The sequence below is a fragment of the Neoarius graeffei genome, chromosome 22, assembly GCF_027579695.1.
Source record: "Neoarius graeffei isolate fNeoGra1 chromosome 22, fNeoGra1.pri, whole genome shotgun sequence".
NCBI lineage: Eukaryota > Metazoa > Chordata > Actinopteri > Siluriformes > Ariidae > Neoarius > Neoarius graeffei.
In genome coordinates this window covers 14,267,989-14,289,071 of record NC_083590.1, presented here as the reverse complement: position 1 = coordinate 14,289,071, position 21,083 = coordinate 14,267,989, and the positions used below count along the sequence as shown (strand labels likewise).

The window sequence follows — 21,083 nt, the reverse complement described above, 5'->3', positions numbered from 1 at the left end:
TTGCTTTTGATGTGTGCGTGATCATATGCCATCCGCTCCGAGCTTATGTGCCGGGGCTCAGCCCTGGAGAGCCCCGGCCCAATTTAACCCCTGCCCGCGTGCCTGACTGGGGAGTGAACGAGTGGCCACTCATGTGCTCAATTGTGAGGGGGGATCTGGAGATGGCATAGGACTGGGCATTGATGAAGGTCCAGCGACAGAGGCCATGTCATCAGTGGGTGCATGTTGAAGGTGTTGCGGTGTAGGTGGATGTATATGGGGATGTTGGGGAAATGTTGGTGTGGCTGGCAAACTAGGACATGGCAGAAACCCAGAGAGGGTGGTCAGAGGTGCCTGGTGTTTGTTGGATGGTGTGATGTGCTGTAGGGGCTGTGAGGGATCACTAATGAGTGGTTTGGTGTGGTTGTAATGGATAACTTTGGGTTTTGCACTAGGGCGAGAAAGATCACGCACTAAAAAGGTGACAGGTGGAGAGCTATCAGAAGGGGCCAGAGGCTGTATGACTTGGTATGGACCAATCCAGCATGGGGCTATTTTGTTGCATTGGTGGGCTGGATCATCCACTAAAATCAGATCCCCTGCCTGATATGGAGTGTATTTCAGGTGGCGGTTATAGTAACGACATTGTCGCTCCTGAGCTTTACCTCTAAAAGCCGTGGCTGACCTGTAAGCACTAGAAAGGTGCTGGCATAGATGGTGATCATATGCAGCAGGGGTTCCTCCTGTGGCTAGAGTGTGGTGGGTTTCAGGTGTGAGCAAACTATCCAATGGAATTTGAGCTTCACAGCCATGGGCTAAAAAGAAAGGTGTGAACCCTGTACTTGTGTGTGTAGTTGTATTATAAGCCAGTGCAATCTGGGGTAAATGGTCATCCCATTCTTGTCCAACCTCCAGAAGGTATTTGGCGAGCTCTTCTTTTAGTGTGCGATTATAACGCTCCACTGCTCCATCACACTGTGCGTGGTAAGGTGAAGTGCGAAGCTTATGGATGGACAAGAGAGTGCAAAGCTGCTTCACAAGATCTGATTCGAACTGTCTGCCTTGATCCGAATGCAGTGATTCAGGAACCCCATGCTGTGGTACATACTGCTCAAAAATGCAGTGTGCCACAGAGACAGCTGTTTGGTCTCTTAAAGGGTAGAGATTGACAAACTTTGTGTACAAGTCCATCATGACCAAAACATAATGGTAACCTTTGGTTGACATGGGCAATTCTGTTATGTCCGCAGCTACAATTTGAAATGGGTGGTCCAGAGCAATAGACACTAGTGGTGCCTGAGGGTGAGGCACAGGGGAACGCCATGACTGACACAGTAGACATTGAGCACAGTGTTTGGAGATGTCAGCAGACATATATGGCCAATAGAATTTAGGTTGTGCCTTGTCTAATGACTTGGCAAAGCCATAGTGACCAGCACCTGGATGGCCATGGACGTGATGCAGTATTTCGGGAATGAGAGATGTAGGAATCACTACTTGCTCTATTCCAGGAAGGGAGAGTGAACTTCGGACCAACAGTCCATCGGCCATGGCAAGACGACTGAACTGGGACCACATTTTCCTAAGGTAGGGAGAGGCCCCGCGTAACCTCCACAATGGTGGTCGTCTGCCTGTTGTAACCCAAGAAAAGACCATGGCAAGGTCTGGGTCTGCCTGTTGTTGTTCTGCAATGTTCCACTCAGTTTGTATTTGCACCTGATTAATGGGCATGCAGCTCCAGGCAGTGCCTGATGGTACAGTGATGTCAACTGTCTGTGTAGCCTTATCTGAAGGCAGTGTATCGGTGAGCTGAGTAGAACTATGACTCTCAGTGAGCTCAAAAGGTGGGCAGCGAGACATAGCATCAACATTGAGATGTTTGGCACCATCATGGTGGACTATGCACCAGTCATAGAGGTCTAGCTCCACTGTCCAGTGAACTCTCCGTCCAGTGGGATCCTGGTCTAATGGCAACTTCTTGAGGCCTACCAAGGGTTTGTGGTCAGTAATAATGGTGAAAGGGTGAGCTGCAAGATAATGGCGAAAATGATGCACAGCCCAAACAGTGGCCCACAGCTCATGGTCGAACGTAGACCATTTTCTCTCTGATGCTGACAGCAGATGGCTGGCATATGCCATTACATGTTCTTTACCATTAAGCCGCTGTGACAAGACAGAGCCAACGGCATGGAGTGACATATCTGTGTAGAGAAGAAAAGGTGCCAAAAGATTTGGAAAAGCCATGATTGGTGGTGATGTTAAGGCCTGCTTCAGTATTGAAAATGCCTCCTCAGCTTCAGCCGACCAAATGAATGGCACTCCTTTGTGTGTAAGATGGTGTAAGGGATCAGCGATATGTGCAAAATCTTGAATGAAGCGCCTATAATAGGAACACAAGCCCAGGAATGCTCTGACTTGAGTGGCTGACTGTGGAACTGGCCAATTAGAAACCTTCTCTGTGTTAGTAGGGTCAGGCTCAACTCCATTGCTGGAGACCCGATGACCAAGGAATGTGACTGAAGCATGGGCAAGGTGACATTTAGAAGGCTTTAGTTTCAGGCCTGCAGAACGAAAACGTTGGAAAACCTCTTTTAGGTGCTGAAGATGTTGTGTGAAGTTTTGTTATAGACTATGATGTCATCTAAATAAATTAAGCAAATGCTCCAATGTAAGCCATGAAGGACAAGCTCCATCAAGCGTTGAAAACTAGGAGGGGCATTGGAAAGGCCCACTGGCATCATGCAGAACTGGTATAAGCCAGCACCCGTAGAGAAGGCTATTTTCTCTTTGTCTGCAGGATTAAGAGGGATTTGCCAATACCCAGCTGTCAAGTCAATTGTGCTAAAAATGTTAGCTCCTGCCAGTCTATCCAATGTGTCGTCAACCCGAGGAAGAGGATGTGAATCCTTAATTGTAACTGCATTTAGGCGGCAGAAGTCCACACAAAACCAGTGGGTTCCGTCTTTTTTCCTGACTAGTACTATGGGCGCTGACCATGGGCTACAGGATTCTTCAATCACCCTGTGCTCCAAAAGCTTTGACACTTCCTGTTGCAAGCCTGGGTTGCTGGGGATGCTCTATATGGGCGTAATTTAATCGGTGCGGCATCGCCAGTATTGATGTCATGTGTGACTAGAGTAGTCTGGCCATAGTCATGAGTGTGAGTACTAAATATGTCTGCAAACTCCTTTATGAGTTGCTGAAGTTCTGACCGCTCTTCTGAGGATAAACAGGCATCATCCAAAGACACAAGCGATGTTGGGCAATCTGACTTTTCACTAACTGTGATTGAGGATACTATGGGGTATTCGTCATGTGGGCGACCCATTACTGCAAAAACCTGGCCTAAGGGGCACCCACCATCAAGAAGAATTGGATCCTGAGTGGGATTAACAACTCTGATGGCACCCTTTCCATTTTGGATAGAGGTCAATGTTCTAGCAACAGCCAAATTCACAGTGGGAGATACATGTGGTTCTAATACACCAACATATGTGTCTGAGTGAAGGGCAGGGACAGTACTACCCACCACGGAGACGGGCATGACCATTTCTGACATAGGCGGGACAGTTACAGCAGAGGTAGTTACCGCTGCAACCTGAACGGGGATAAGGGAATGAGGTTGTGAAAGGGGCACTTCACTGTTGTAAAGTAGTGTAGTAGGGATGCCTGGCTTAGGTTCACTGTCACATGATGTTTGGTGAGGAAGTCCCATCCCAAAATGACTGGATGGCTAGCTGTGCAGACAACATGAAAGACATGGGCCAATGTGACATCACCTATATGTACAGGGGCGGAGATTGTGCCTAAAATGTCTAAAAAGTGTCCAGTGACAGAAGTAGCCAAGGTAAATGATTTACAAATGGGCTGAGTGGCTAAAGCTGGTATGGATCTACGGCAGTCATCTGAAATTAGAGAAAGGCCAGAGCCTGTGTCTACTAAAGCATGTAACTCCGTAGCTGATAAGGCGAGTTGAATAAATGGTGTAGGGGAAGTTCCCTCAGGGCTATGTGTCTTAGTATGGACCATTGGTGAGAGAGAAGCTGCCATGAGGTCTGTCATGGCAGCTCCTAGTAGTTTCCCTGATCACTTGTGTCTGTTGAGAAGTGAACATGCCATGTGGGGGATCTTTGGTGACGCTGGGAATGTGTAGCTTGTTTGCAGTGAGTGCTAGGAGAAGGCAAGCGAGCACTACGAGAGTATGTGGCATGACTAGCATAGGAGGGGTGTTCAATAGGGCGTGAGTGACGCTCCTGTGAAGGAGATCGGCTAAGGGAATCAGTGTAGTAGGACCTTGTGGATGTGTAGTGGTCAGTGAGGTGAGGGTGGCCATGGGCAGACTCATGAATATAGGCAGGAGAGATGCTACAACGATGGAGACAGGCACCATCACAGCAGGGAGGCTGATGAGAGACAGAACGGGTCTGCCATCGTCCAGGAGAACGGCGTCGAGGAGGAGAGTGGTCATCACAGGAGGAGGGCTGATGCGGCGATGTGTAGGATGCAGCACAGCAGTCTGATGAGCAACGCTGAGGGTGGTTGGTATGACAGATGGTGTGGTCAGCTGCCATGCAGGTATGATGCTGTGAATGCAGAATCCCTGACACCTCTTGGCGAAGGCTGGAGAACTGCCGTGAGAGCTGATCCAGTCTGTCCTCAGATGTCTTTGTTTGAGAATGTTGTAGAGCCTTGAAATCAGCCCGAAGTTCAGCAATAGCAGCTGTCAGTTCAGCAATAGGTGTTGAGGGACTGGATGAAGTAGTGTGATCAACAGTCACTGGCATAACAGAGGAGGGAGAGGCTATACTAAGAGCTAACTGACCTCTCTCACACTGTGTTGCAACTTTAAGAGCAGCTTCCAGGGTTAATGCGCCATGCTCATGGATCTTGAGTTGGAGTGATGAGTCCAATCCAGTCACAAAGCACCTAAAGACTTCAGAGCTTTTTGCTTGCTCATCATAGTTAGGAAAAGCTTCAGCCACCAAGGTAGTCAGTTCAGCGGCATAGACCGCAAGGGGCTCTTGTGGCCTTCTCAGACATGCATTGAGAAGTCTGAAATGTAGCTATGAAAGGCTGTCTATTAAAAACAGCTGTCAGACTAGCTTTGACTGAGGCATAATTGTTTCTAATTTCAGGAGAGAGAGTCTGCCAATATGAAAATGCAGGGCCACTTAGCTTTGCAGGTAAAAGTTTAGCTTTATTCAATGGCATAGTTGACACAGCCAGTGCTACCTCAAATCTCAGTATCCAAGAATGAAATGGTTCTGAGCCATCTCCAGAAAAAGAAGGAGGGAGGTCTATCTGAAAAGGGAGGTGAGCATTCACACCCTGTGTTGGTGGCTGAGGCCTAGCAATAGCTGCATCTGCAGCAACATATTCTTCCTCTGACATTTTTAGGTAAAGTCCGTGGAGGAAAAAAAAATGAACAATGAACTAGCCTAGCTGTCAGGGCACGGTAAAAAACAAAAAAAAACAAAAACGGTGCTTGGCAAAACAAAAAGATGCAAGAAACACGTTCACAAGCAAAAATACAGAAAACGTCTGTGCAGGAGTTTGATAACTTAGCAGGAAAACTAAATCCTTCTAACAAGAACAAAATGCACCACCGCTGCTACCAGTGTAAAGTTAGTTCTGTGAGGGGGGCATCTAGAAATCGCATGGGGGTTAGTTGTATGTAGAACTCCAGAAGGTTTATTCAACAACTTCTCCAGTATACAACATAAGGAGGCTGCTCACGCTCTAGGCTACTGAACAAAAACCCCAACGCGCTCCGAGCTCACGCTCCCGTCTTTTTCTGATACCTCCAATCTACCTCGCTTCCTCTTCTAGCTGAACCTCCTCCAAGATAAAAGTCCTTGCACATTCACTGCTGTAGTGCATTCAAAACAAGAGTTGACATTTCCAGTGCTATATTAATAATAATACACTGCAGTTAAAATCCTGGCCCCATTGAGATCACTGTTACTTGGCTGTGTCTCCATGAAAAGCGATGTGTCTGAGTGTTTCTGCAAAATATAATAGAAAATGGAGACCCTTTATATGAACACAATGACTATTTACCATAAATCACATCACTGGCATTACAGTATTTATTAATAATAATGAAAATCAGCATTTTCCTCAACCTGAACTCCCACCTCCCAAAAACATGTCAGTAGGTCGGCTGATCACTAAATTGCCCCCTAAAATGATGGACTGGTGGATCATCCAGGGTGGAGTATAATTCTGGATTGAGTTGGAGATTTTATACCTGTGAACATTTCTGGCCGGCTTTCTGAAAAATACACATCTGCTTTTGTATCCATTTAAAACACATTATCTGTTCATTCTGCATGATGGAGTGATATTCTGTTCTATCCCTTATGACCATATACAAAGGAAAAACAAGAAAAACTCAAATTAAAACTGGGCAGATTTATTTTTCTCCAGTTCCACAATAATTTTGTCATGTTGTATTCAGCACTGTGCTCTCTAAATGTTAATGCACTCAAAAATAATTACTGTCATAAAATTAGGGCTAAAGTTTAGATTATAGGATTAAAGTGATGAAAGTTATTGTCTTTAACAGCAACAATTTTTGTTCCCAGTGTTTTACAGATGGCAGGAGACAGAATAGAAAAGATCATCACAGATACAGGGTAAGATCAAACCCAACATCATGACTGTGACACTGACGTACTGTTATTATAAACCTCTCTGCTGTTATTTCATAGAAACTGATTAGATTATAGAAAACATACAGGAGAATAAAACAAATGCACAGTGAGAACATCATAAAGAATTATCTGTGGAAACCAGTCAGAAAAACTGTGATCTTAAACTCTAATAATTGGAGCCCATGTCTCACCATGTTGTCTTATTTCACCCTGTCACACAGACACGCCCCAGAATCTGCTGCTGGAAATGAAGTCCAGGAAAAGTTCAAATTAAACCTAATGAAGAAGTTTCAGTGTTTAAATGGAGTGATAATAAAGCAGGAAAACCGAGTGCTCCTGAAAGAGATCTACACAGAGCTCTACATCACAGAGGGAGACAGTGGAGACGTCAGTAAAGAACATGAGGTGAGACAGATCGAAGTAACATCCAAGAGAAAAACAACAGAGGAAACACCAATCAAATGCAACGACATCTTTAAGCCCTTATCTGAAGAAGACAAACCCATCAGAACTGTAGTGACAAAGGGAGTGGCTGGTATCGGAAAAACAGTCTCTGTGCAGAAGTTCATTGTGGACTGGGCTGAAGGGAAAGCAAATCAGGACATCCACCTCATATTTCCACTTCCTTTCAGAGAGCTGAATCTGATGAAGGACCAAAAACTGAGTCTGATGGAGCTCCTTCATGACTGTTTTAAGGAAACCAAAGAAACAGAAATGTCCAGGTTAAGAAAGGTTCTGTTCATTTTTGATGGATTGGATGAGTGTCGTTTCCCTCTGGATTTCCAGAACACAGTGAGAGTGTGTGATGTAACTGAATCAGCATCAGTGCATGTGCTGCTGATAAACCTGATCAAAGGGAATCTGCTTCCCTCCGCTCTTGTCTGGCTCACCTCCCGACCAGCAGCAGCTGATCAAATCCCCTCCGAGTATGTCCATCGAGTCACAGAGGTACGAGGGTTCAATGACCCACAGAAGGAGGAGTACTTCAGGAAGAGAGTCAGTGATCAGAGCCTGGCCGAGAACATCATCACACACCTGAAGTCATTGAGAAGCCTGTACATCATGTGCCACATCCCAGTCTTCTGCTGGATTTCAGCTGCTGTTCTAGAGAGAATGTTGGGTGAAGCAGAGAGTGGAGAAATCCCCAAGACTCTGACTCAAATGTACACACACTTCCTCATCATTCAGACAAACATCAGAGGAAAGTATTCAAAGAAGCAGGAGAGTGATGAAGAAATGCTTCTCAAACTGGGAAAACTGGCTTTTCAGCAGCTGGAGAAAGGCAACCTGATCTTCTATGAGGAAGACCTGAGAGAGTGTGGCATTGATGTGACAGAAGCAGCAGTGTACTCAGGTGTGTGTACGCAGATCTTCAGAGAGGAGGTTGGGCTTCACCAGAGTAAAGTGTACTGCTTTGTTCATCTGAGCGTTCAGGAGCATCTCGCTGCTCTGTATGTGGATCTGACCTTCATGAAGGAAAAGAGAAATGTTCTTGATCAGAGTCGGTCCAGTTATTTGTATTTTTGGTCCTGTCAGACAATTTCAGTTGTACACAGGAGTGCTGTAGATCAGACCTTAAAAAGTCAGACTGGACATCTGGATCTGTTCCTCCGCTTTCTTCTGGGTCTCTCACTGAAGTCCAATCAGAAACTCTTACGTGCCTTAGTAACACAGACAGGAAGTAGCTCCTGGACAGGAAAGAGGAAAACAGTTCAGTACATTAAGAAGATGATCAGTGAAAATCTTCCTGCAGAAAAATCCATCAATCTGTTCCACTGTCTGAATGAACTGGGTGATGATTCTCTAGTGGAGGAAATCCAACGCTACCTGAAATCTGGAAAACAAAGTGAACTCTCTCCTTCACAGTGGTCTGCTCTGATGTTTGTGTTACTGACTTCAGCACAGGAGCTGGAGGAGTTTGACCTGAGTAAATATACCAGTACAGAGAAGATACCAGATGAGGTTCTTGTGAAGGTGATGCCTGTGATTGCAGCATCCAGAAAAGCAATGTAAGTAAAGCTGAATATAACTGTTCTACTGTTCTACTGTTAGAAAGAGAGAAACTGAAAACAGTTGGACAAATCTGCACTTTGGGGCAAAATCCACAACTCCATTACTCGAGTGAAAGTAAAGATCCTCCTGGTCAAATGTAACTCCAATACAAGTGAAAGTTGTTCAGGAGAATTTTTACTTGAATTACAGTATTCAGTATATTGTACAGTATTGTACAGAATTACAATACCTTGCCACATACATCGGGGGTTGGAGTTGGATAAATGCTCCTCAACCTTCTGTTTGTAGCAGTGCTTGGCCTTCTTGATGCCATGCTTCAGGTCAGCTCTGGCTGTACTGTAGGCTTGTACATCTCCTGATCTGAAGGCAGTGTTGCGGGCTTTCAGCAGTAGACGGACATCTCTGTTCATCCAGGGTTTCTGATTTGGGTACAAGGGGATCAATTTCTGGGTGGCGATGCTGTCTGTGGTGGTGGTGATGTAGTCCAGTACAGAGTAAGCGTAGCTCTCAATCACTACGTTTACATGCACATAGAGAGAATCGAATTTCTGCCGTTGCTCGACTGAAATCGAAGTTCAAAATGCCATGTATACACCTTAATTCGGCTGAAATTGAACCGAACTTGATTTCTCGGAATCGAGCTACACGACCTAGTTTATGCGATTTCTGCCGAGCTACTTTGTGCATGTATACCCTATCGAGCTAGTTGTCGAGCTACTTCCGGAAGTGACGAGTGACGAGACCACAAGCGGGAAACACAATAGCCTCGGTCGGCATGACAACAGTAGTAGCGAGCAGCAGAAGAGGTCAGGAGGAACAAACGAAGAAGAGAAAATGGCGATGTAGAGCTCTCTGAAGTGTGGGTGGAGCACAGAGGACGGCAGGACAAAGCTTCTGGTACTAATAGGCTTTTTATTATCAGACTTTTCAGTTTAACAGCCTACTTTTATTCTTGAGAGAAGCGCGCTGTGTTCTAGTCCCGGGATGAGCTCTCCCCTCTGCCTCCTTAAATAGGGCGCGGTTACTGGGAAGACACACACACAGGTTAATTACCGTCAGGTGTACCGTCGTTCTGCCACTCACCTTCCCTGGCTCCGCCCTCCTGTCACAGACCGGCGCTTGACCACGCCCCCACTGCCACAGGCAAGCAGAAACATGCACTTCTGGAGCAATGAGGAGACAGTTCATGCTCATTCAGCTTAAGGAGTTGAATATATTAAAATTCATGGACGGGAGAAAAACGCGCAATGGAGAACACGGAACTGATAACTTTGTTTACACTCTTGAATAGCTCTTCTTCATGACGACAACCGGAAGTGTACCAACACGATGGGGCGTGTAGCACCACCTGTGGCTCGGGTGCACAATGCACCTCACACAATAGCCCGATTTCATTGTGTGCATGTAGGATTGGATTTCTCTGGCACCCTGCTGGGACCTTCAGCTCAATTACCGACAGCAGCTCGATTTGGATGTGCATGTAAACGTAGTCAATGTCTGTGTGGGAGTGACAGGTTGCTTGAATGGCAAACATATTCCAGTCTGTGTGTTTGAATTGGTCCTGTAGCACAGAGTCTGTCCCCTCTGGCCACACTTTTATTGTCTTCATTATGGGTTTCACACGTTGGATGAGTGGTGAGTACTAAGGGGTGAGAAACAGAGAAAGGTGATCTGACTGTCCTATATGGGGGAGGGGTGTAACTTTGTCAGCTCCAGCTATGTTGGAGGAAACATGATCCAGTGTCTTATTTCCTCTTATATCCACTTCTTTTGAGTGGACTTCTTGGTTTTAATAGCCTGCTTGTTTGCTGAACACAAACATGGCAATAAGTTCTTGTGCAAATGGATCAGACTCCACTTTTGGATCATTGACCCCTTCTGACTGAGAATGACCTGCATCCATACAGCTTTAAATACAAGACCTACAATCTAAAAATGTGTTTTTATTGCATTTATTTAAATTCCCATCTGTAACAGGGAGCAATGTTGCATCCCATAAATACACTTTACAGTAGATTATTAGATTCTAATAGAATAGATGAGCCAAAATAATTTGGGACCTTTTTTAATGGGCCCCGACTCGGTCCAAGTATGAATAGATGGGCCTTAAAGCAGAAAAGGTTGAGAACCCCTGCTCTACAGGGCCTGGATTTTGATACGTTTAATGCTGAGAGGGCAGTCCACCTATGGTGGACGGAGGGACGGTGTGAATGGCACCCACAATTTGCAGAGGCCGTACAAGAAGCTGATGTAGATGAGGAGGACAGGTTGTTTAATTTCCTCCTGAATGCAATGGCAAACTGAATGATAAGACAGTACTGCAGTACAGACTCCTGTTTTATAATGTTTTTAGTTTTACAATTCATCTTTGCAATATTGCTCGTCATTCTGAGGCAAAACAAAGTGTGTTTTGTGTCCCGAAACTCGATATAAAAAGACATATTATGTACTCGTACCATACGTAAGTCTTACATATGAGCCCCTAAGAACCAGGGCAGGCCATCCCACATTTTTTTGATTTCAAGAAATTTCAATTTAAAGTTTTTTGTTGCATCTCTGAAGTACAGAATTTAACAAAAACTAGAATAGAAAGACATCACTAGTAAAGGTAAAATTTTTATGAATTACACTTATATGCCCCACACCATCTAACTCTTTTTTTTTTTTTTTTCCAAAAATGTGGGATGGCCCACCCTGGTTCCTACGGGCTCATATATGATATTGATTTATGTTTCATGTTTTCAGGGCTTGTCTTGTTGTTCTGTGGCAGAAATAAATATTTTTCTAAAGAATTTTTGAAATGTACTTTTGTCTAAATAAATTAGTTATACCCCTAGAAAACATATCAGAGTTGCCTTGAACTGTGGACTTGAAAACTTGCTGAAACACGGCAAAATTTTAGGGCAAAAGGAAATTAAAGGGGGGTAAATTTTTTTTGAGGCCATTTGCCCTGCAGGGAAAAAGGTGACCAAAGTGAACGTTGAGGCCTGTTATGACCTGATAAAAGGTTTTATTCAAGTGGTGAAAACAGACTTTCACAGAGAACTCATCAGAAATACCATTCTTATTTACTTTTATTACATCATAATATACATTGATTACATGATAATTATTATTTTGTTTTAATATCCTGATATCATTTATAAATTTAATTTTTTTTTTCAGTTGACCTTCACAGCTTTTGTTCTTTTCCCTGCTGTAGCTCTGTGATTTATTGATTTCAGGTCAGACAGGGAGAGACAACACACAGAGTGTAAGGGGAAGAACATGTCCAGACTGTAAATCACTGGCACCAAGAACAATAAGAAGCACCTGGGAACACACACACACACACACACACACACACACACTGTTAGCTAACGAGCTCATCATGAGTATCTCCATAAAACTCCTTCAGCACTGGGCTGTGATCATTTCAGTCGCTCACTAATTAGAGAACAAATCAAATGTCTGATCTGTTCAGATAAATATGACTCTGCCTCGAACTCTGCCTGCTTCATCGAAACCTGACTTTTGAAACTCTTTTCCTTTCTCCTCTAATAAATATTTTAGATCAGACACTTATTTCTCAATTTGGTGATCAGATTTGATGTTGCGTGTTTATCCCATGTGTCAGTGATGACGTGTGCAGCAGAAAACTCAAATCCGAACAGCTCGAACTGTGAATTACTGTTACAGCATTTCAGTGTATTGTCGACTCAGAGTTTGTACTTTTGTCATTTATGAAAATGAAATGGTGCAGTGAAAGATTTGAGGACCTGTTTGATCATTTGTGTGAGTTTATTTTGTATTATTTTATTTCCTTCAGTATCATTTGTGATACAATTAAATGGAGAAGCGCTGAAGCTCTGGTCTCAGTGCTCAACTCAGAAACCTCCAGTCTGAGAGAACTGCATCTGACTGTGAAGACACTGGATCTGACTGGGAATAAACTAGAAGACTCAGGAGTGAAGCGTCTCTGTGCTGTACTGGAGAATCCTCACTGTAAAGTGGAGACACTGAGGTAAGATCATCTCTCTGAGAGTCACAATAACTCACTACAGCAGCAGTTAATAGTTGTATACAGTGTTATTAATTAAAATTTTCTGTAAAATTAAAACATGCAGAACAAATATATTAGTCATGAAGTGATAATTTCTCCTCAGAATCACTTTTACTTTCAAGAAATAATTAAAATGTCTTAACAATTAAACATGTGATCTTTAAAAACTGAGTCAAGCAGAGATAAATTCTACAAAACCTGACTCTTCACTTCAACCTTTAAATTATTGACTTTTTCTGAATCATTTGCACCTCAAGTAAACTTAATGTCAGTAACAGTGGTAATGTTTGAGTCATTATTAATAATAGCTTGTGATTGGTGAAGAGAATAAAGACAGTCCAACATGAGAGACATCATCTTCACAACCACTATTACACCAAGATGGAAATCTGTTGATGAAGTGTGTGTCATTGTGTCTCTGCAGGTTGTGTGGTTGTGGTGTCTCAGATGAAGGCTGTGCTGCTCTGAGTTCAGCTCTGAGATCAAACCCCTCACACCTGAGAGAACTGAGTCTGTCCTATAATAATCTGGGAGACTCAGGAGTGAAGCGTCTCTGTGCTGTACTGGAGAATCCTCACTTTAAACTGGAGACACTGAGGTAAGATCAGCTCTCTGAGAGTCACATGACCTGCTCCTCAGTAAGACACATTCTCTAATAGTGAGACTGAAGCAGAGGTTTTAGGTTCATCATCAATGTCCTGCGGAGGAAGATTGTTTCTTTTCACTGCACACTGATGATTTGCCACAGAGTCTTTGGGTCAGATGGACGTATGTGAGAAGCTGCAGCACAAAACGGGACTTGATCCGACTGCAATGTGTCTGAAATCACTGTGAAATTTACTACAACACTGTAACTAATCACACAAACTGCACCTGAGACACAAACTAACTGCCCTCTTCAAAAAATTGACGTTTTAAACTCTGTTATTTGAATAAAATGATTCCTTGAAAGAAAGGAAAAGTAAAACCATAAATCGTGTGTCGTCTGTGTTAGGACTGGGACTGTTTTGGCCTCTAGAGGCTGCTGTTATTTCCATTTCTTGTCATGTTTGTTTTGGCCTCTTGAGGCCGCCACTGTTCCTGTGTTTTGTGTTGATTGCCTGTTTGTCTTCATTATCGTCACCTGTGTTCAATTGATTTTGTGTATAAATACTCCTCTGTTTGTTCCCTAGTCATGGAGTCTTTATGCTATGCTGTTCCTGCTAGTTCCCTCTGTCCCATGTACCTTGCCTGTGCTCTTGAGTTTTTTGGTATTTTGTTTTCTTTGGATTTGTTCTACCCTTTTGAATCTTCTGAGCATTTTGCTTTTTGCCTCTTCTTTTTTCATTTTTGGATTATACTTTTTGTTGTTTGCCCCTGAACCTTTGCATTATACTTTTTGCTTTTTGCCCTGGATTGTATATAGTGTATATTTTGTAAATAAACTGTTTTTTGCTACTTTCTACTTTCGCCTCATGCCTCTGCACTTGAGTCATTCCCCTGGTGGCCTAGTGGGGGTTTGCTGGATCATTACACCAGCGACCCGGGTTCAATTCCCAGCAAAACCCTAACAGAAAGACTCCGTCATGACCGACTCAGCAGAGGCGTCTTCAACGGTCTACCCAGCCAACCTTCAGGGAATTATGGCAGCTTTGACACGCTATGGAGCTACCATGGACACTTAGGGACAAATACTTGCAAGCCAACGTGAGGCCCTTACTTGCCATGAGGTACTGCTTCAGCAAATTGGGAAAACCCTGGCACAGCTGACTCCTCTGCCTGCATCTCCTCATTCTGCTCCTGCTCCAGTGCCTCCTGCCATGCTGCCTCCTTCATCTCGTGAACCTAGCCTTCCTGCACCACAGAGGTATGACGGCAAGCACGGTGAGTGCCGGGAGTTCCTTACCCAGTGCCAACTCACCTTTGAGCTCCAGCCTACCACCTACACTACGGATCGCCACAAGATTGCGTTCATGATAACCTTGTTAGCTGGTAAGGCAGGGGTGTCAAACCTGATCCATAAAGGGCCGTGTGGCTGCAGGTTTTCATTCCAGCCATGCAGCAGCACCCTGATTTGGCTTATTCAATCAACTGACACACCCACCCTTTAATCAAGGGTGGGTGTGGCTGCAAGTATTTGACTGTGTGAAGACAGTTCAGTTGATTGAATGAGCCAAGTCAGGTGTGCTGCTGCATGGCTGGAATGAAAACCTGCAGCCACAAGGCCCTTTATGGATCAGGTTTGACACCCCTGTGGTAAGGCATGAGCTTGGGCAACAGCTATCTGGCAGAGACAGGGACCCAAGTGCTCTGATTTTAAACTGTTTACAGAAGAGATGCTTCGGGTCTTCTATCAGGCGGACATCAGTACAGACGCAGCCAGAAAGCTCATGTCCATCCGGCAAGGAGGAAGCATCACAGACTACGCCATATCGTTCCGGACGCTCGCAGCAGTCAGCGGATGGAACAAGGCTGCCCTGGTTTCAGCCTTTCACCATGGTTTGTCTGACCCCATCAAAGATGGCCTGGCCTCTATCGGATGCCCAAGTGACCTCGAAACACTGACTTCCCATGCCATTCGTCTTGACAACAGGATGAGAGAATGCCGCCAAGTCCTGAGCCTCCCTGGCCTCACTGCTTCGACCTGGAGCCCGTCTACCTCCTCCAGTGACTGTCGAGAACCCATGCAAGTTGGCCATACTCATCTCTCCACAGCTGAAAGGGAGCGCAGAAGGAGGGACAAGTGCTGCATCTACTGTGGCAAGCCTGGCCATTTCCGAGCATCATGTCCCAAGCTCTCGGGAAAAGGACCGCCCCGTCCAGCCGAGGGAGGGTTGTGACGGGGCCTACCCTCTCTCCTGAACTTCCTGGCCAAGGAGTCTACATCCCAGTCTCCATCTCCTGGGGTGAGTCCGTCCACTCTTGTCAAGCCTTGTTAGACTCCGGGGCGGCTGGAAACTTTATGGATGTCAACTTCGCCCAAAGTATCAATGTCCCGACTGCACTTCTTGAAGTCCCACTGTCTGTGTCTGCCCTCGATGGCCAAGCATTAGGTGATGGTAGAGTCACCCAAGTTACTTCTCCAGTCTTTCTCCAGTCTCAAGGTCACAAGGAAGAGATATCCCTGCATCTTATTCATTCACCAGAGTTCCCAGTGATTCTAGGCCTTCCTTGGCTTACCTGCCACAACCCTCGCATAGACTGGGTAACAAGCCAGGTTGTGGAATGGGGCCCTGCGTGCCATGCCTCTTGTCTGCTCTCTAGCTCTCCTGTGTCTCCTGCCGAGCCCCCCGATCTCACCGAGCTATCTCAAGTTCCCACAGAGTACTGGGATTTGAAGGAGGTATTTAGCAAAAGCAGAGCTGCCGTTCTTCCTCTGCACCATGCCTACGACTGTGCCATTGACTTGCTCCCTGGGACTACCCCTCCTTGGGGCAGACTGTTCTCCCTCTCTCAGCCAGAACGCAAGGCCATGGAGGAATACCTCAAGGAAGCCCTGGTCTCTGGGTTCATTCGACCCTCCACCTCACCTGCTGGTGCCGGCTTCTTCTTTGTCAGCAAGAAGGATGGGGGGCTCCGACCATGTATTGACTACAGGGGCCTGAACAAGATCACTGTGCACAGCCACTATCCCCTTCTGCTGATGTCCACAGCATTCGACCTGCTCCAAGGCGCCACCATCTTCACTAAGTTGGACTTATGGAACGCATACCACCTCATCCGTATCCGACAGGGAGACAAGTGGAAGACTGCCTTTAACACCCCATCAGGGCACTACGAGTACCAGGTGATGCCCTTCGGACTCACCAACGCACCAGCTGTTTTTCAGGCCCTTATCAATGACGTCTTGAGGGACATGATCAATCAGCATGTTTTCGTCTACCTCGATGACATCTTAATATTCTCTAAGACCTTGCAGGAGCACCACCACCATGTCTGCCAGGTTCTCCAGAGGCTGCTATGGAACAATCTGTTTGCAAAGGCCCAGAAGTGCGAGTTTCATGTTCCCAAGGTCTCCTTCCTGGGATTTATTGTACGGATGGGTCAACTCCAAATTGACCCAGCCAAGACCCTGGCTGTCTGGGACTGGCCCACTCCCAAGTCCGTCAAGGAGGTGCAGCGGTTCTTAGGATTCGCTAACTTTTACCACAAGTTCGTCATGAACTTCAGTTCCGTAGCAGCACCCATGTCAGATCTCACCAAAAGGACTGGTGGATCTTATGTCTGGTCTCCTCAGGCGGAAAAGGCATTTAAAGAGCTCAAACACCGCTTCTGCACGGCACCCATCCTGGTCCTCCCGGACAATTCTCAACCATTCATCGTCGAGGTGGACGCCTCAGACAGCGGTGTCGGCGCGGTTCTGTCCCAACGCTCGGAGGGTAAGCTGCACCCCTGCGCATACTTCTCCCACCGCCTGAGCCCTGCGGAGTCCCGGTATGATGTGGGGGATCGGGAACTGCTTGCAGTGAAACTGGCCCTTGAGGAGTGGAGGCACTGGCTGGAAGGAGAGCAACATCCATTCCTGGTTTGGACGAACCACAAGAACCTGGAGTACCTCCAGCAAGCTAAGAGGCTGAACCCACGACAGGCTAGGTGGGCCTTGTTTTTCAGCCGATTCAATTTCACCCTTTCATACTGCCTGGGCTCTAAGAACACCAAACCAGACGTGCTCTCCAGGCTGTTCTCGCCCAACAACAGGGAGAGTGAAGTTGGGCCTATTATCCCTGTGTCCTGGATTGTGGCCCCGGTCCGCTGGGGTGTTGAGGAGGCCGTCCGACAAGCTCGATGCCAGGACCCTGGTCCTGGGATGGGGCCACCGGGCCTCCTGTACGTCCCTTGTCAAGCCCAGGCCAAGGTTCTCCAGTGGGGTCACTCTTCCCCTCTCACCGCCCACCCGGGAGCTCGGAGGACCCTGGACTTCTTGAAAAGATGCTTCTGGTGGCCGAACATGGAGAAGGAAGTGAGGTCATTCGTCCTGTCCTGTGATATCTGCACCAGAACCAAGAATCCTCGACAGTGTCCCCAGGGTCTCCTGCATCCTCTGCCTATTCCCCGGCGTCCCTGATCCCATGTAGCGGTCGACTTCATCACGGGCCTGCCAGACTCTCAAGGTAACACTGTCATTTTGGTTATAGTCGACAGATTCTCGAAGGCCTGCCACTTCATACCACTGTGCAAACTCCCTTCTGCTCTGGAAACAGCTAAATTAATGTTTAATCATGTCTTCCGAGTCTTTGGTCTCCCACAGGACATCGTCTCAGACCGGGGGCCTCAGTTCTCCTCCCGAGTGTGGCACGGGTTTTGCAAGCTCATCTGAGCCACTGCCAGCCTCTCCTCTGGGTTCCACCCCCAGTCCAATGGCCAGACGGAGAGGCTCAACCAGGACCTGGAAACCACCCTGCGAGGCCTGGCTATGGATAACCCGACATCGTGGAGCACCTGGCTGCCATGGGCAGAGTATGCCCACAACACCCTGCAGTCATCGGCCACCAAGCTGTCGCCGTTCCAGTGCCAATTCAGGTTCCAGCCACCTCTGTTCCCAGACCAGGAGGAGGACGCTGGGGTGCCCTCGGTCAACCAATATGTGAGACGGTGTCGCAAGACCTGGAGCAAGGTCAGGAGGACCCTCATCCAGACCTCCAGAACCAACCAGACTCAGGCCAACCACCATAGAAGGCCTGCCCACGTTTTCCTCCCTGGGCAGCGTGTTTGGCTGTCCGCCAAGGACCTTCCGCTACGGGTGGAGAACCACAAGCTTGCTCCTCGCTACATTGGCCCCTTCAAAGTTGTGCACAGGGTGAACCCTGTCTCCTACCGGCTCCAGTTACCACAAACTCTAAGGATCAACCCCACATTCCATGTTTCCCTGTTGCGGCCCATATTGTTGTCCACGTATGCCCCTGCTCCTAGGAATCCCCCACCCCCCGCATCTTCCAGAGTCAGACTGTGTTCACTGTGCATCGCCTGCTTGACTCCCGCTGGGTCCGCGGTGGGCTCCAATATTTAGTGGACTGGGAGGGCTATGGCCCTGAGGAGTGCTGCTGGGTCCCAGCTCGGGACATATTAGATAAGGAACTTTGTCGGGACTTCCATTCGGCCCATCCGGATCGCCCTGGGAACATCAGGAGACGCTCCTGGGGGGGGGTCCTGTTAGGACTTGGACTGTTTTGGCCTCTAGAGGCCGCTGTTATTTCCTTTTCGTGTCATGTTTATTTTGGCCTCTAGAGGCTGCCACTGTTCCTCTGTTTTGTGTTTGTGTTGATTGCCTGTTTGTCTTCATTATCGTCACCTGTGTTCAATTTATTTTGTGTATAAATACTCCTCTGTTTGTTCCCTAGTCACGGAGTCTTTATGCTATGCTGTTAGTGCTTGGTCCCTCTGTCCCATGTACCTTGCTTGTGCTCTTGAGTTTTTTGGTATTTTGTTTTCTTTGGATTTGTTCTACCCTTTTGAATCTTCTGAGCGTTTTGCATTTTGCCTCTTCTTTTTTCATTTTTGGATTATACTTTTTGTTTTTTGCCCCTGAACCTTTGGATTATACTTTTTGCTTTTTGCCCTGGATTGTATATAGTGTATATATTGTAAATAAACTGTTTTTTGCTACTTTCTACTTTCGTCTCACGCCTCTGCACTTGAGTCATTCCCCTGGTGGCCTAGTGGGGGTTTGCTGGATCATTATACCAGTGACCTGGGTTCGATTCCTAGCAAAACCCTAACAGTCTGCAGAGCTGTGACAGATTCATTTCTATGTAGACATCAGTGCTATGATATGATAAAGAGCAATACCACTGGCATCACAACATGAAACTTCACCTTTTGGTTTTCTTTTTACCTTTAGCCTGAAGGTTTATTCATTATTCCATCTCTACAAGAATAGTCTTATTTATGACGGAGGTCCATGAAACGAACAATAAGAACAATAAATCATGCGACTCAGATTGTTCACTCGCTGTTGACATAAAATATAACATTTTGGTGTCTAAATTTACTTGTCTTTTTTTTCCATTCACTGATTATTTCTGGTGGTTTTATCGTGACGGAGTCTCTGGTTGGAATCGAATACATTCTTTCATAACAGCTGTCTTTGAAATGTGCTGAGCAGAGCGCAGTGTATTTGCTCAGAGGTTCGTGAAAGTCCAGGCGATACCGCTGCACAAATTTGACCCAGTTTCTTCTCGGAGCCAGATCGGATGGGATCTGATGCGTCCTTATACCCGGGGTAAAGGTTGTGTTCATAAAACTAACATTATTTGGTGCTTCAGTGACACAATATCAGCCTCCTGTTTGTGTGGGTTTACAGTCCACCGTAGTGGAATGTGATATGTGATAGTAAGTTTGCAACCAACTTGACATCACGGCGGTGTTGTATGATATGTTTTGGCTGTGAGTTCTGAACTGACAATTTTTTAGTCAACCCACTAAACTTCTTTGCCTTATAAAAACTTCAGTTTTCATTCCTGTCGTCTCAAACTTGGCACTTGTGTGTTTCAACAGTATGTTTACTGAAATACGTAAAAAATTGCTTCATGTGCAGTTTAAGTCATAAAAAGTACATTTTAAAGTTTTTACTGTTTCCTTGTTATTATCAAGGCGTTGTTGGATTGGTGCCACGATGCAGTTAGAGAATCTAATGACTCAGAAACAACCTACTGAATGCAGTGACTCACGTGTCGAGCCTGTAGAATAAAAAGTGTGTAGAATATGATACAAAGCCTGTAGAAATGCTGATAGAAACACAGTTGAATCGACAAAAGGACAGCGTTGTTGTTTCCATTTTTTAACACCCCTCCACCAACTAATGTTTACATCCCTCACCATGCTTTCTCAGGTTGGACGGGAAATTTGTGTAACAGTGATGATGTTTGTTTGTGGTAAACAGAGCAAACATTTAAAACAATACAAATCTTTCTTCATTTCAAAAATCTCAAACATGGACTTCAGATCTGGCCCTGGGTGCTTTGGTGAGGAACCATCATTTTTATCTGCTGTAGTCATCATTACCATCATCACCACCACCAAGTTCACACTGAACTGTTCAACAAATGCAGCGAACACTTTGACCTTGATCGTAGACAGAGTTTACTGTGATTGGTTTTCTCCTGTCATGATCACAGTGTATGGCCTCACATTTTAGAAAAGAAACAAAAATTCATCTGCTGATTTGATAGATATGTTTCAGGGTAATGAGTAACAGGAACCTTCAGAGAAATTATCTGGAGTCAAGACTCCAATATTTGTCCTTCAAATGTAGTGGAGTAAAACTCATAATCTTCCAAAAAATTAACACTCGAGTAAAGTATAGATACGAAAAATGTCCTTAAGTTCAGAACTCCAGTAAATGTACTTTATTCCTGTTCAGGCTGTTTTAAGTTTCAGGTGATACAGAGTATGTTCACAAATTAGAGAACAAATCA

General features: G+C 45.7%; 1 protein-coding gene and 1 pseudogene across 1 annotated transcript in view; both read left to right on the top strand.

Annotated features, from left to right (window-relative positions):
• Window positions 1-21,083, top strand: part of LOC132870285 (NACHT, LRR and PYD domains-containing protein 12-like) — a 202,983-nt gene that overhangs the window by 78,592 nt on the left and 103,308 nt on the right. The gene's annotated exons all lie outside the window — the stretch shown is intronic.
• On the top strand, window positions 6,828-7,639 carry LOC132871037 (NLR family CARD domain-containing protein 3-like; annotated as a pseudogene).